General features: G+C 34.5%; 1 long non-coding RNA gene across 4 annotated transcripts; it reads right to left on the reverse strand.

Annotated features, from left to right (window-relative positions):
- Nucleotides 1-214: 214 nt before the first annotated feature.
- Nucleotides 215-5,582, reverse strand: LOC136235080 (uncharacterized). 4 transcript variants are annotated; one of them, XR_010691641.1, is made up of 8 exons: nucleotides 5,272-5,582; nucleotides 3,742-4,344; nucleotides 3,294-3,417; nucleotides 2,287-2,377; nucleotides 1,961-2,036; nucleotides 1,487-1,570; nucleotides 730-821; nucleotides 215-593 (listed from the first exon to the last, which is right to left on the reverse strand). It is a non-coding gene; the product is annotated as an uncharacterized lncRNA (long non-coding RNA). The 4 variants fall into 4 exon arrangements; XR_010691640.1 differs by having other exon boundaries at nucleotides 3,294-3,444; XR_010691639.1 differs by having other exon boundaries at nucleotides 3,294-4,344.
- Nucleotides 5,583-13,682: the final 8,100 nt, after the last annotated feature.

Below are 13,682 nucleotides of genomic sequence, written 5' to 3' on the forward strand. Positions count from 1 at the left end.
TAAGTGTGCTTTACAAGGATAAAACCATTTATACTAAAAAAAAAAAATTACAAGGATGGAACAATTTATACTACTCAATTATGTATGCTACATCTATTTTAATATCAATTTCAAACGAACATACTTTTAGCTACCTTCCCAATAAATTATAGATTAAACAAGTCATATGCAAATGTGCATATCTAATTGAGTATTTATTATGGGCCTCATTAACCACATTAACCCCATCCAACATGAATTGTCCATATCTACTCCATCCATGTGCAACATCTAAGTACATAGACAAGTGGTATGCATTTTTCTCTTCGGAAAAATAAGTATCTGCAATACACTTTTCTCCTAAAAAAATTCAATACCATTATATAAAAAAAAAAAAAATTCAATACCAAAACATGGCTAATTTAATCAGCTACAAATACATTACAACTGCACAGGTTGATTTCCCACAGAAGATCATTAGTTTACACTTTACAGTATCCCTGTTTAGATCCTACACTTAAAATAAGATAAGAGAGTAAATGATACCTGCTAGTCGGGCACCAAAGCAGATGAATTAGCACCAAATTTGCTTGTAAGCTTTCACTTTAAACACTCTATTTTTATCATGTGCATGGACATCATAAGAAATATGAAAATATGTCAAACAACAATGTAAAAGATAAATAATCCCTTGCAATCCTGATGAAGGCCAGAGATTATAATCATAATAGGAAAAAAAGTGGAACTTACCATTCTCTCTTAACTTTAGTCGTCCACTAGGCAATTTGAAACGTGTTCCCTATTTGCAGTAGAAGTACATGAGGATGATTACGCTCATGTACCTGCAAGAAAACCAATAATCTATATTACGCCAAAAGAAAGACAAAAGGACTGACAAGCATGATTTCCACAAACTAATATAGTTAAAAGATAAAAATCATCATTAATTGAAAAGCAAACCAATATAAAATTAATTTTATTGGTTTTCCTGATTGTTCAGCTACCATAAATGGCTTCTAAACTTTTTGTTGAATAGAATATGTAATTCAAATCATAAGCAACAGCAACAACAACAACAAAGCCTTAGTCCCGAAATGATTCGGGGTCGGCTAACATGAATAAAAATCATATTGGCTTCTAAACTATTGCCTTTAACAGATACACAGATATGAGTAAAGTATGGTCACCAGAATGAGAAATAAATACTTAGAACATGAAATGGAAAAGGAGAATTAGTGGAAGGGTTAAATTAATCAATAGCAGCAAACTCCTCTCTGAAAAGATAAAAAATATCACCCTATCCTTCATCTTTAAAATTAAACAAAATTCTATAAACAACCAAAGAACTGAAAGCTTTTAGTATGAAGTCAAACAATAGTTAAAATGCAAGTAATAAATATGTGCAACCAAAAAACAAAGAAGATATGGAAGATAATCATGTTCTTATGTTCCTGGAAAATAGATAACCAAAGATAAAATTTAAGAAAGCCGAACATCAGAATCTCACCGCATAATTTATTAGAGAATCAATTGCCCTTGTATTAGCATCATTATCAGCTTTATTCATGGCCTTCCTAAACTTAGTTCGCCACTGAGAATAATAAGGTAAATGAATATATTTAGAAATAAAAGAACTTTTGAATCAGAACAGGCCTCAGAAGAATATAATTCACATGCCAGCCCATTTACACTCTGTAGCCAATTGAGCTCAAGAGAAATCAGATTAAGCGCAAAAACCTTTGCCAATCCCAATAACATGGTATTCGGGTCAAATGAGCTTAGCAAGTCCCAAGCCCATGGATACATCTAGTTTTTAGCTACTTTTCCATTTATAGGACCCTTACACGTTTATAGGACCCTTACACGGAGCATAAGCAAATGATTGAAGACACTACAGTCTAAGTGGGAAAAGAAAACCTAACATACAAGTATGCAGCAGATGTCAAGCATCCAGAAAATAACATATAGCATAAAGCCGTACCTCTAAGATGGTTGGTACTACATTTATTGCACCGCTACCAGGATCGATTATTCTAGTCAATGCTCCAGTTTCTCGACTAAACAGAGAGTAATTAGGTGCAAACAGAGGGGAAAAGAGTAAGCCAATAGTTAAAAAAAATCTCGAATTTAACAGACTAGGTCCAAATCATGTAAATGAGAAAAGAAAATGAGAAAAGACCTGGGCATTCCTGGAACTATGAAATACAACATCAGAATAAGAATAAACATTTTATGCAGCTTATGAAGTGAAAATGCACACAAAAAAAAAAAAAAAAAAGAATTAGGCATCACATATGCATAAATTACCCTAAAAAAATGGTATATTCTTTCAAGCATGGATTCCCTTTTATACTCCACTTTCATTCAATGATCATCACTGTCATCATGAAACTCCATCCTAAATAAGAACAAGAAAAGAAAAGAGGATAAGCAAATATATGAATAGGATCATGATAACATAAAATGAACATGACTAACATATATCTTTCAACAAATGGTCATGAAATTGACTAGCATATTCCTTACTCATATAAAAATTGCCCTTGCCAATGTACAAAATAGCACAAATATAGGCTCAATGTACAAAATAGTACAAATACAGGCTTAACATTTAAAAAAGTATCAATTTAGGCCTCGAGAAAATATTAGACATGTCATTCCTATTACTCCATTACTGTCAGACAAATATTTCAGACCATTAAGTTAAACTTTCCTAATTGAAGTCCTATAATTGGAGTATGTTCAACCGAGAAATGGTCATCCTAAAGGTTATCCAAGCCAATTAGACTTCCGTGCCTGGTTGTATTTTGCTGGCAATTGGCATCTTTGTGTTACTTTGTGTTTCTCAATTTTGAAATCTAAGGGCCTCTATTTAGTTCAGCTAAGTATATTTTATTCTCTACACATGCCATGTAACACAAACACAAATATACATATAAATGCCCAAATACATTATTTAAAAATAATACTATAGCTAGGACAATTATTAACGATTTTACTTAAATATATATTTATTATTTTATAAGTATCATCTAAAAATTAAAAAAATATATATACACAGTATTTAATAAATTTTGAAAATGGTAATATAAATAAGAAATATAGCATAATCAATTATCATCTAATGAGAAAGAGTTTACCAAAAGCCTAAACCAAACATCCCCCCTAAGCATAATTCCCATAGATTATTTTCAATTCAAACAAAAAAATGGGCAAGGACTTTGAGAAGTTCAGAACAGCCATCCCTAAAATTCCTATATAATGCTACAATTCCACTCAATACAAGAAGCCAAGTCCACAAACGACATACTTACAGAAGATGAAATGAAGATGGGCCAGATATAGCAGCAACTCTCGGAGCACGCTGGGCTTCATATAGTGCTCCTTTACTTCTTTCTTCAAACGCCTAGCTTCACGCCTCTCTTCTTTAACAACAGCCTCCATCCATAATTAAAATCTCATAATCTTCGACAATGGAACCATGTTAAATCAACATATTGAAGAAACAAGGATAAATTCCCGAAGAAGGTGCATTGATATATACCAAAGTAGTCAAAGTTAAAAAAATGGCTGTAACAGCAACTCCTATTGATATTTTGAATTTTATTATATTCCAGGACATAGACCTAGATGAAACTATCAAAATGCGGATAAATAAATTGTTTCCCTAAAGGCCATTTTTAACAGAAGAAGACATACAAATTAATTCAATAGGTTCAAGAAGACAGAGGGAAATGGCTCCAACAAACAGCAAATACATACCTTTCGTTCTTTCTTCTCCTCCTTGGACTCGTGGCCATGTTGCTTTCTCTTTACTGGCTCTGTTTTCAAACCAGATACATCCTTGACCTTTTCAGCATCAGATTTTCTACCACAAGGCAAGAAGTTTACAGGAAGCTTCTCTTTTCCTCGAAGTGATATCACATGACTGGATGCACTTAAGGCTCCAGAGACAGTTTCGCCTATCTTCTTCTTTCTAGCAGCTCCTGGAGCATCAATTTTAGCAGGGTGGTTATCAAGGTTTGAATATGTGGTTACGATCGTCTCACAATCCCATTGTTCTGACTCGTCACTACTTTCCTATACCACAATGGCATCCACATCCTCATCCTCATTTTCATACTTTTCCGCATATTCTACACAGCGTCGAACAACAGCAGCTGTTGTGTCTACAGATTCTTTACTTTTTGTTCTTCCATCACGGTGCAATAAATCTGCAGGAACTTCATACCTATAATCCATCTCAAAATCTGCAGAGTCCTTAAGGACATGGTTGGGTTTATTTACAAGAGATTCATCTTGTTCAGCAATATAACCACCATACTCATCATCTTCATCATTAGTAGCATATTCTTGACTTTCAATCTGCAGCACATAAAATGAGGTCATTTAATGTAGAACACATACATAGACAAGCAATAAAAGTGAAGCAGTAAGTAAATTATGATTTGAATGCAATATCAGGGGTTAATGCACGAATAAAAATGACATCCTCTACAGTATATGAATAAAACAGCATTCTTTCAAGCCTTGTGCATGTTAAGTTCTGTTATCGATGCCTAAATTGGTAACTTTTTTACACGTTAAGCCTATATTGGTGCTATTTTTATATATGGAGTCTAAATGAATACCTCCCAAAAACCACAGACCTATTTTGGTACCTTATCCGTAGAAAAAAACAATATAAAACTAGATAATGTAGGAACTGAATATAAAACGATATAAAAACAACATAAAAAGAGAGGTAAGTTCATCACAATTTTGACCAAACTATCCTAGATTTTTCAGATCAGCATAAAAATCCATTTGACAAAGTTCTCTTCTAACTTGACTCTTAGCCTATTAGCCTATCAACTATATGAGAAGTTCTACATACACAGGTACAATGGAGAAAACAAAAAATAAAAGCATACAATTACATTATAAACCCATTACCAAATTAGCCTAATCAATTACCCAAGCAGATGCTTCAAAAATATTACCCAAATAGACAGCACAAACCCATTATCAAAGCTTGACTTAATGGTTAAGAAGAAACTTATGGAAATAAATAAACCCAAACAGAGTAACCTATTACCCAAATAGACAACACTATCACATTAGCATACTAATTAAACCAATTAATAAACATATTAGAAAAACCAGAACCAAAATGCCCAAAATATTTGCAAACAAAATTATATTAGATATGTGAAGGAATTACCATCAGTTAACCAAAATTAATTTAGGGGAACACAATACAAATCCAAACAATGCTCGACTACCAGAGGAATTCCACAGACTCACACTTACCTGACCCACCTACTTCAAAATCCAGTACAACGCAAGGAACTTCGACTGATGCAGAACATAGGGAGATCGCCAATTTCTCCTTCCGATCACCCGTTCCAGCGAGAGATGGAGCCTACGACGGCTCAGATGGGGAACCCACACAGAACGCAGACATCAGAGACACCAAAAAGGAGAGAGAGAGAGAAATGTATTACCGTGAAAGAGAGAGCCAGCTATCTGAAGAAGTTTTGGGTAAAGGGTGAGAGAGCCTGATGCTGGTGGTTCTGGTTTGTCTAAGAGGGAAGAGGAGTATTGGTTCATGGAAAGTCACTATATCGTGTAGGAGGAGTGTTATGCCAAATGTAGATGACTTTTTTCTAATATAATTATTTATTGAAAAAAGTATATATTTTTAATAATTAAATTAATTATAATATTTTTTTTAATATTTGGCAACGTCAAACCGTTGTAGCAAATAAATAAATTTTAAGGACAACAATAATTTGTCGTTGCTATATATGTCTTATTTACTGCAACGACCTCGTTATTGCCAAACATAATGCTTTAATTCTCACTCCCGCCTCCGCAAAAAGTATGGGAGGGAAAGCAAAAAATATATGGAGGGAAAGTGTTAAGTGATTATATTTCGTAACGACCTAAAGAATTTGTTACCAAAAATATTTTTCGCAACGACGGAGTCTGTAGCTATATATATTAATGTGTATATTTTTTAATTAATCTAATAAAATTTACTGCAACAACATGAAGTCGTTGCTGTAACTTCTTTCATTAACCGCAACAACTCAGTGTCGTTGCAGTAAATGGTCATATATATAGCAACGACAACTATATGTAGCTATAAATGAAATAATTTATGGCAATAAACTTCTTGTTGCCAAATATATTGCCAGTTTTACAAATTTCTTAGCTTGCGAATTTTTTTTAAAGAGAGTGTGGAAACATTTACCGCAACAATCTTTGGCAACGACCAAAACATTCTCGTTACTAAAGTTATTTTTTAGCAACGCCTTTTTATTCTCGTTGCCAAAACGTGTTGCCAAAAAGCGATTTTCTTGTAGTGTATGTGGGTTTGAAGTGAATGATTACATATATGTATGATGTTGTGGGTGATGATGAAATGATTGGTATGAACTGATTTGTTAGATATAACTGTTTAGGAAGCTAGGACTCATAGAGTTTATGTATGAATGATCATTAAGCATGTGGCTGATTAAGCATACTCTAAAGCTTTGAATGTTCATTGTGATTGGCACTACTCTTACACCTATGAGTTATACTGCTAGAAGTGATTGAGTATGTGTATGTGTATAAAATATGTTTATGTTTGATGTTCTATTGATGTTTATGTTTGAGGTTCTATATGAGTATGTGTATGATTGTTCATTTGGGCATATAGCTTATTAATCATGCATCAAGTATTAGAGGAACATTGTAAAAGGGTCATGGAGCATGTGGCTGATTAGGCATACTCTAAAGCTTTGAATGTTCATTGTGATTGGCACTACTCTTACACGTATGAGTTATACTGCTAGAAGTGATTGAGTATGTGTATGTGTATGTGTATGTGTATGTGTATGTGTATGAAACATGTTTATGTTTGATGTTCTGTTGATGTTTATGTTTGAGGTTCTGTATGAGTATGTGTATGATTGTTCATTTGGGCATGTAGCTTATTAATCATGCATCAAGTATTAGATGAACATTATAAAAGGGCCAGTGAGCATGTATGAAGCATGTATTAAAGGGTAAATTTAGGCTAATTGCATGTACTGATATGGCTTGCAAATGATAAGATATCACCATACTATTCTTTATTTGGACATGACCTATGATGATAAGTAAGGAATAAGTTGTCTTGAATAAGTAAGGAATAGACATGCACGAATAATTTGTCTACTTGTTATAGCATGTTCACTTGAATATACATGTCTACTTGAATAAGTTGTCTACTTGTTATAGTATGTTAGACAAACTCTTAAAGCTGAAAATGTTATGAACTCAACTGACTGATTTTTATTTGAACAAGACCTATGATGATAAGTAAGGATTCTGAATGCAATTCATTTATGAAGCATGTATGAAGCATGGATTGAAGGGTAAATTTAAGCTAATTGCATGTACTTATATGGCTTGCAAATGATAAGATATATTTTGATTAGATAGAATATACATATACATACAAACTGAATAACAAGCTCTACATAAAGGGTTATGTATGTGCATTGGCCATACTCTTACTATGTTTTTTTCCACTCGGTTTGATATCATAACAACAACATTAAACACGGTGATAGGTTTATGATGCATTCAACACAAACAGAGTCTTTTGTTTTGACAGCATCATAAACCTCATTACCAAGTTTAGAGTACCACAAGTACAACCCAAGTGGAAGGAGTATTGTAAAAGGGTCAGTTTAGTCTACTTGTACATACATACAAACTGAATAGCAAAGCTCTACGTTATATTACAAAAGGGGGATGAGTGTTGCCTTTCGGTTGTAATTGACAGTCCAAAGTTCCTTAGCTGTTTTGACTAGTGAAAGGAAATTTGGAATTGGAATGAGAACCACATTTGGATATCACATTTCCTTTCAATTCTCCTTTCACTTAGCCAATACAACTTAGGAGATTTGAACACCCTTCATATTCCGCACAAACAGCATCCCTTACGGTGACAGCATCATAACCCTCATTACCAAGTTCAAAGTACAACGAGTACAAGTAGAAGGAGCATTACAAAAGGGTCAGTTTAGGAGCACAAAGCTCTATGTTATATTAGAAAAAGGGGGGAATTAAAGGTCAAAAGCTCCTTAACTATTTTTACTATAGAAAGGAAATTTGGAATTGGTATGAGAACCACATTTGGAGCTCACATTGCCTTTCGGTTCTCCTTTCTCTTTAACCAAGATAGTTTAGGAGATTTGGACACCCTCATATCCACTTTGCATACTCCTCAGTCCATATCTGGACGAGCCCCTCATACTCTTCCCTGTTGCTGTGGTATTGCTCAGTAACTGCACTTCTTGCCCAGGATATGGCTCCTCACTGTTGGGTTGTAGAAGTAGATCATATATGTGCCACAGACACTACAAAATGCATAGAATAATTAGAAAAAAAATATGATGTTGTATGTTTATCAAATGAAATAGATAAATGGTTGCATTATACCGTGGCAGTGGAAAAGCGATGGTTATTAAGGATACAGGGAAGTTGAATCAACCCTTGAGGAGCCACGTTAGGATGATATATCCCATTCTAGAAGTAAAACTGAGAATAAGAGGAGAAATTTATTAGTGTATGTTTCATGTAGGTGATTATATCTTACTGATCTGAGTTAATATTACTCTTGCAGGTCTGTTTGGGAAATCCGGAGGGTAGCTGATTCTGATTTCAAATACACACCTTTCATATGGGGTGTATTGGGGGCCTTTCATCCTGATTGACCATGTGAAGAAGTTACCATTGAGATGACATGTACATTATCATCCAAGAAGAATCATTAGGAATACACAGAAGAAACCAAGAAGGGTTACACAACAACTATGGATTGACATACGTACCATTGATGGCCAGAAGACACTCTGGGTTCTCCATGTACAACTTATCCAAGTCAGCAATTATGTCTCCTGGAGTTTCAACAAGGGGATCCATTGTTGGTAAGTTTTCTAGTTGTTGAAGGTATGATTCTGAATTATGATGCATATATTTATAGTGATATGATTGTGGTAAGTGAAAGGCCGTGAAAGGGGAAGGGTCACGTAATTACTACTGAGTTTAGGGATGCGTGTAATATTAATGACTTGCTTGGTTTTTGTAAATACCAAGACCTTTGGAATTATAGGCCTAATTATTACTCCAAGATATGTATTGACTTATGGAAGATTGGTTATTTTTTGTATTTTAATTCAGAAATTTATTGGTTATTCAAGATATGGATTGATGTTATAGGCACAAATGTAAACATATTATGAGTATTGGTCTCCAATAAAATTAAAACCATTGATATACAGAATTTCATCTTCATATTTTAGAATGTTTCTATATTCAGGTATAAAAACCAGAAATTCAAACGAAGAAGAAGGCATAAAGTGACATTTTAATTTTTAAAAATGTCATCTAAAATAAATGTTTCTGTCTGTAGATACCCATTTTTGTCCGGATCAATTTTTAAGTTTTTAATAAATTTCACTCAAAATTTGAACAATTCATGAATTATCCAGAATATATGGTATTATCTCGAAAATAATTTATTGGGAAAAAATTGTGCTATTAAGGCTAATTTGTCATATTTTGGTATAAATCGGTAAAAATATCGAGTTATATTCAAAATGCGACTTAATAGAATTAATGTATAATTTTAACCTATTATGAATTTTATTTATTCGAGATATGTTCCTTGTATTTTGAATAAAATTGAATTTGCTTGAATTCGAGTTATAATTTATTAATTAAGGTTCAGATGTCAATCAATCGAATTAACATTTCAATGCTTATTTATTTATCGTAAACTATATTTAGAAATACCTATAGTCTAAATTGCGAATTATGATGTATCATCGTATATTAAAGTTAAAGTTAATATTGACTTTGGTTATGATTTATATTATAATTAAACGTTTAGAATATAATTGATTTCTAAATAACGAATTATGACAAATGGATTCAAAAATTGAAAAGTCAATAAATTAACGACAAATGAACGCATAAAAATAAATTTTTGTTAATAAATAAATGTTACAGTATTATTATAATTATCTTTCTAATTATATCTATTTTCCAATAATTTTGACAGATCCGGAGGTCCGCTTGTCAACGTCAAACTTACCCGAAAATGCTCACTTTAAAATTGAAGACAATTTTTATATCCCGAAAAGCAAGATCAGAACGCACACTCGATTCAAGAATATTCTAAAAAGTGATCAAACCATATTCAAGTGACTGAGTTATCTCATTGCAGTACAAGTCCAACAAATCGGAAGTTCGGAGAATTATTCAAAACACGGGAAATTATCAGTTCAAGCCCGATTCCAAAGCACAGGTAATTGTTAGTTCAAGTCCAATAAATTCCAAAGCTCGGGATTTTGTCCGTGCAAGTCCAACGGCGTATGCTCGGGTCAGAAATAATTCAAATTCAAGCCAGATCCACATCAAGCTCGGGTCATAAATAATTCAAATTCAGTCCGAGTACACATCAAAGTTCGGGTCATAAATAATTCAATCCAGGTCCACGTCAAATTCGGGTCAGAATTCAGTCCAGCAGCGTGAGTCCGCAAAAAAATCACAATTACGGGGACCAAATGGCATTTTTGCCAAAAAGCTCAATAATTCAGCCGATTTGCGAGAGGCTTCTCGACAGTGAACAGCTGCATAGGAAAATAGACATAGGGTTACAGTAGGAAATGGGAAAAAATGATGAAACTCAATAATTCACAGCAAATTTTCACTATAAATAGGAGAGGTTCATCACTGTAAGAAGAGGAAGGAAAAAAAACACTGTAAGGAGGACAAAACACAATGTAAGGGGATAGTAATTTTGTAAAAAACTAATAGGAAAAGCTTCACTGGAACATGAGTGAAGGAGCAAGAACAACATTGTAATAAACATTCGATCAATCAAAAGCAAGGGTAATATATTTCTAATCCATTCCTACATATATAAATATATCCATATTTCTTTCTCATTTCATCATATAAATTAACTAAACGATAACCAAAACCCACATTCTCCCGAGCACACCAAAGGAAGGACCGAAACACCCTCCAGAGCTAATAATGGCTCTGGTTGCGCTTTCAGCATCCGTTTGAAGGGCGCGGAAGACTATCTCCTACACAAAACCCGACTTCAGATCAATAGAAAACAGAGACTAGAACCGGATTGAGAAACAGTAAAACCAAAAACACAGCGAAGCCATCCAATACACCACCTAAAAATCAAATAATTTCAGCCGAAGCCCAAACCAACACAGCAAACATCCACCAAACCCAAAAAATACGAGATAATCCGCATACCTCAACGAGTTCGTAGAACTCACCAAAAACCCGAAAAGAGATCGGAGTCGGGAGAGAAGAGAGAGCAAGGGAGAAACCGCATGTAGGTTTCAGGCCTATAAACCTCCTCAAACACTCAAATTTCAGCATCTGAGGTGAGAAACCGCGCCAATCCCGGACTTCGTCTGATATAGCCCAAAAGGACCGTAATTAGACGAAAACCATGAAGGATAGTTAGTAGAACTAGAGAGAGAATGAAGGAGGGTGAGAACGGCGAGTGAGGCGGTCGGAGTTGACGGAGTCAAGGATAGAGGATTGGCCATGGGAGATGAGGGGGCTGATTTCAGTGAGAGAAAGGAAGGATAAGAAATGATGTGGGCGGATGAAATGGGTTTTCTACCCAAAAGGATGAGGCTAATTACCCATTTAATCCATTAATACTAACCAATTTGATTTAAATCCCTGCTAATCCAAAGTCATTTCAATTAGGCCTTACCGAATTCACTATTTTAACCTTGTTTGTCACATATCTTTCAATTAAATTCCTCCATACTTCGATTAAACCCCAATTGCTTAAATTTGAGTTCGGTTAACCCCTTACGAATTGCAATCACCCCCCACTAGTCTGTTTAAGCGATAATTTAAATCCAAAACCTTTGTTAAGATGTTTCAAAAAGGTCTTCTTCCCTTTTTATTTTACCCGTTATTAATTATCCTGCTAACTGAATCCATTCATTTCAATTTCGTACAATTACGTGAATAAAGTTAATTATTTCTATCGTATGGGTTCACACATATAATTATGAATTTTGAGATAACGTCGTTCGAATTGATGTGAAAACGTCCTTCGAATCCATAAACCAAATTAATTCGAATCGATGTGAAAACGTTGTTCGAATCCGTAAACCAAATTAGTTCGAATCCATGTGAAAACGCCATTCGAATTCGTAAACCAGATTAATTCGGATCGATGTGAAAACATCGTTCGAATTCATAACCAAATTATTTCGGATTGATGTGAAAACATCATTCGAATTCATAACTAAATTAATTCGGATCGATGTGAAAACGTCATCTGAATCAATAACCAAATTAGTTCGGATCGATGTGAAAACGTCATCCGAATTCATAATTAAATTCGCTCGGATTGATGTAAAAACGTCATCTGAATTCACAATTAAATTAATTTGGATTGATGTGAAGACGTCATCTGAATTCATAACTAAACTAGTTCGGATCGATGTGAAAACGTCGTTCGAATCCATAATCAAATTAATTCTAATTGATGTGCAAACGTCATTAGAATTCAAACCTAAACCCAATAACCCCAAAACACCCACGAGTATCTGGTTTATATCAACAATTCAAAGCAAAACAAATAGCAAACACATAATATCACAATAGTACCGATACGTCGGGCGGGGTAGGGTGAGATCACATCTCTTCCCTAACCGGAAAAACGAACCTAGATCTCTCCAAAGACAATCCTTACCAAACCTAAACCATACAGAGTCAATCCAAACATATAGGGCGACCAATCACGCCCGCACACGTATTTTCAAGTGATGATTGGTGGCGACTCGAAACCTTAAAACACAAGAAAGACGGATTGAGCCGGCCACGCACCCCGACCTGCGTAAAAACCGGAAGCCAGGGAGCGACACTGTCATATGAAAAAAAATCATTTGACATGATTGATTAAGACCTGTGCCATCTAAACAGGCTATAACGGCAGAAATTATTATACGAACTGTCATCTCAAATTAAATAAGCCAATTTCCCACATGCTAACCTGACGGTTTTAATTGTTAGAATGTCATGTGATGACATTAAAGGTGACGGTAGTAATAAATAAGCTACATCGTAACAAGGGTAAGATGACAGTAAGAAAATAGGCTAATGTCATTTGTGATGACGAAACATGACAGAACATGTCCGTCATCTAAAGGTGCAATAGAAGGCATCGACCCCGTGACAGATTTATATCTCGCGGGACGACGATTTTTAACCGTCGTCTGAAGAGGGTTTTGGTGTAGTGCACGAGCACATTAAATAGCTCGATTATTTTTCTTTGATGTGGGATCCACACTTGTTTTTAACTATAGGGCTTGCCTCAAATACTAACCGAAACCACACACATCGAACTAGGAATTTGATATGATTAAGGCCTTTTTTCATTTCGCCACCACATAAATCAATAGCCTACCCGAAATCATTTTCCCTTGTTCACCATTTTGAGCGTTGCCCTTCTTTTGCCACCACAATATAACCCTATTCCATCACTTTGTATCCAAAAATCCCGGAATCTATGAGTTTCAAATAGATAACTATGAGTCTAAAAAAGAGAGCATCAAAGCAAAAACATATACATTCTTTGGCTCACACACATTACCCCCTACTAATACAATTCTCACATTCCAAAA

The sequence above is a fragment of the Euphorbia lathyris genome, chromosome 7, assembly GCF_963576675.1.
Source record: "Euphorbia lathyris chromosome 7, ddEupLath1.1, whole genome shotgun sequence".
Lineage (NCBI taxonomy): Eukaryota > Viridiplantae > Streptophyta > Magnoliopsida > Malpighiales > Euphorbiaceae > Euphorbia > Euphorbia lathyris.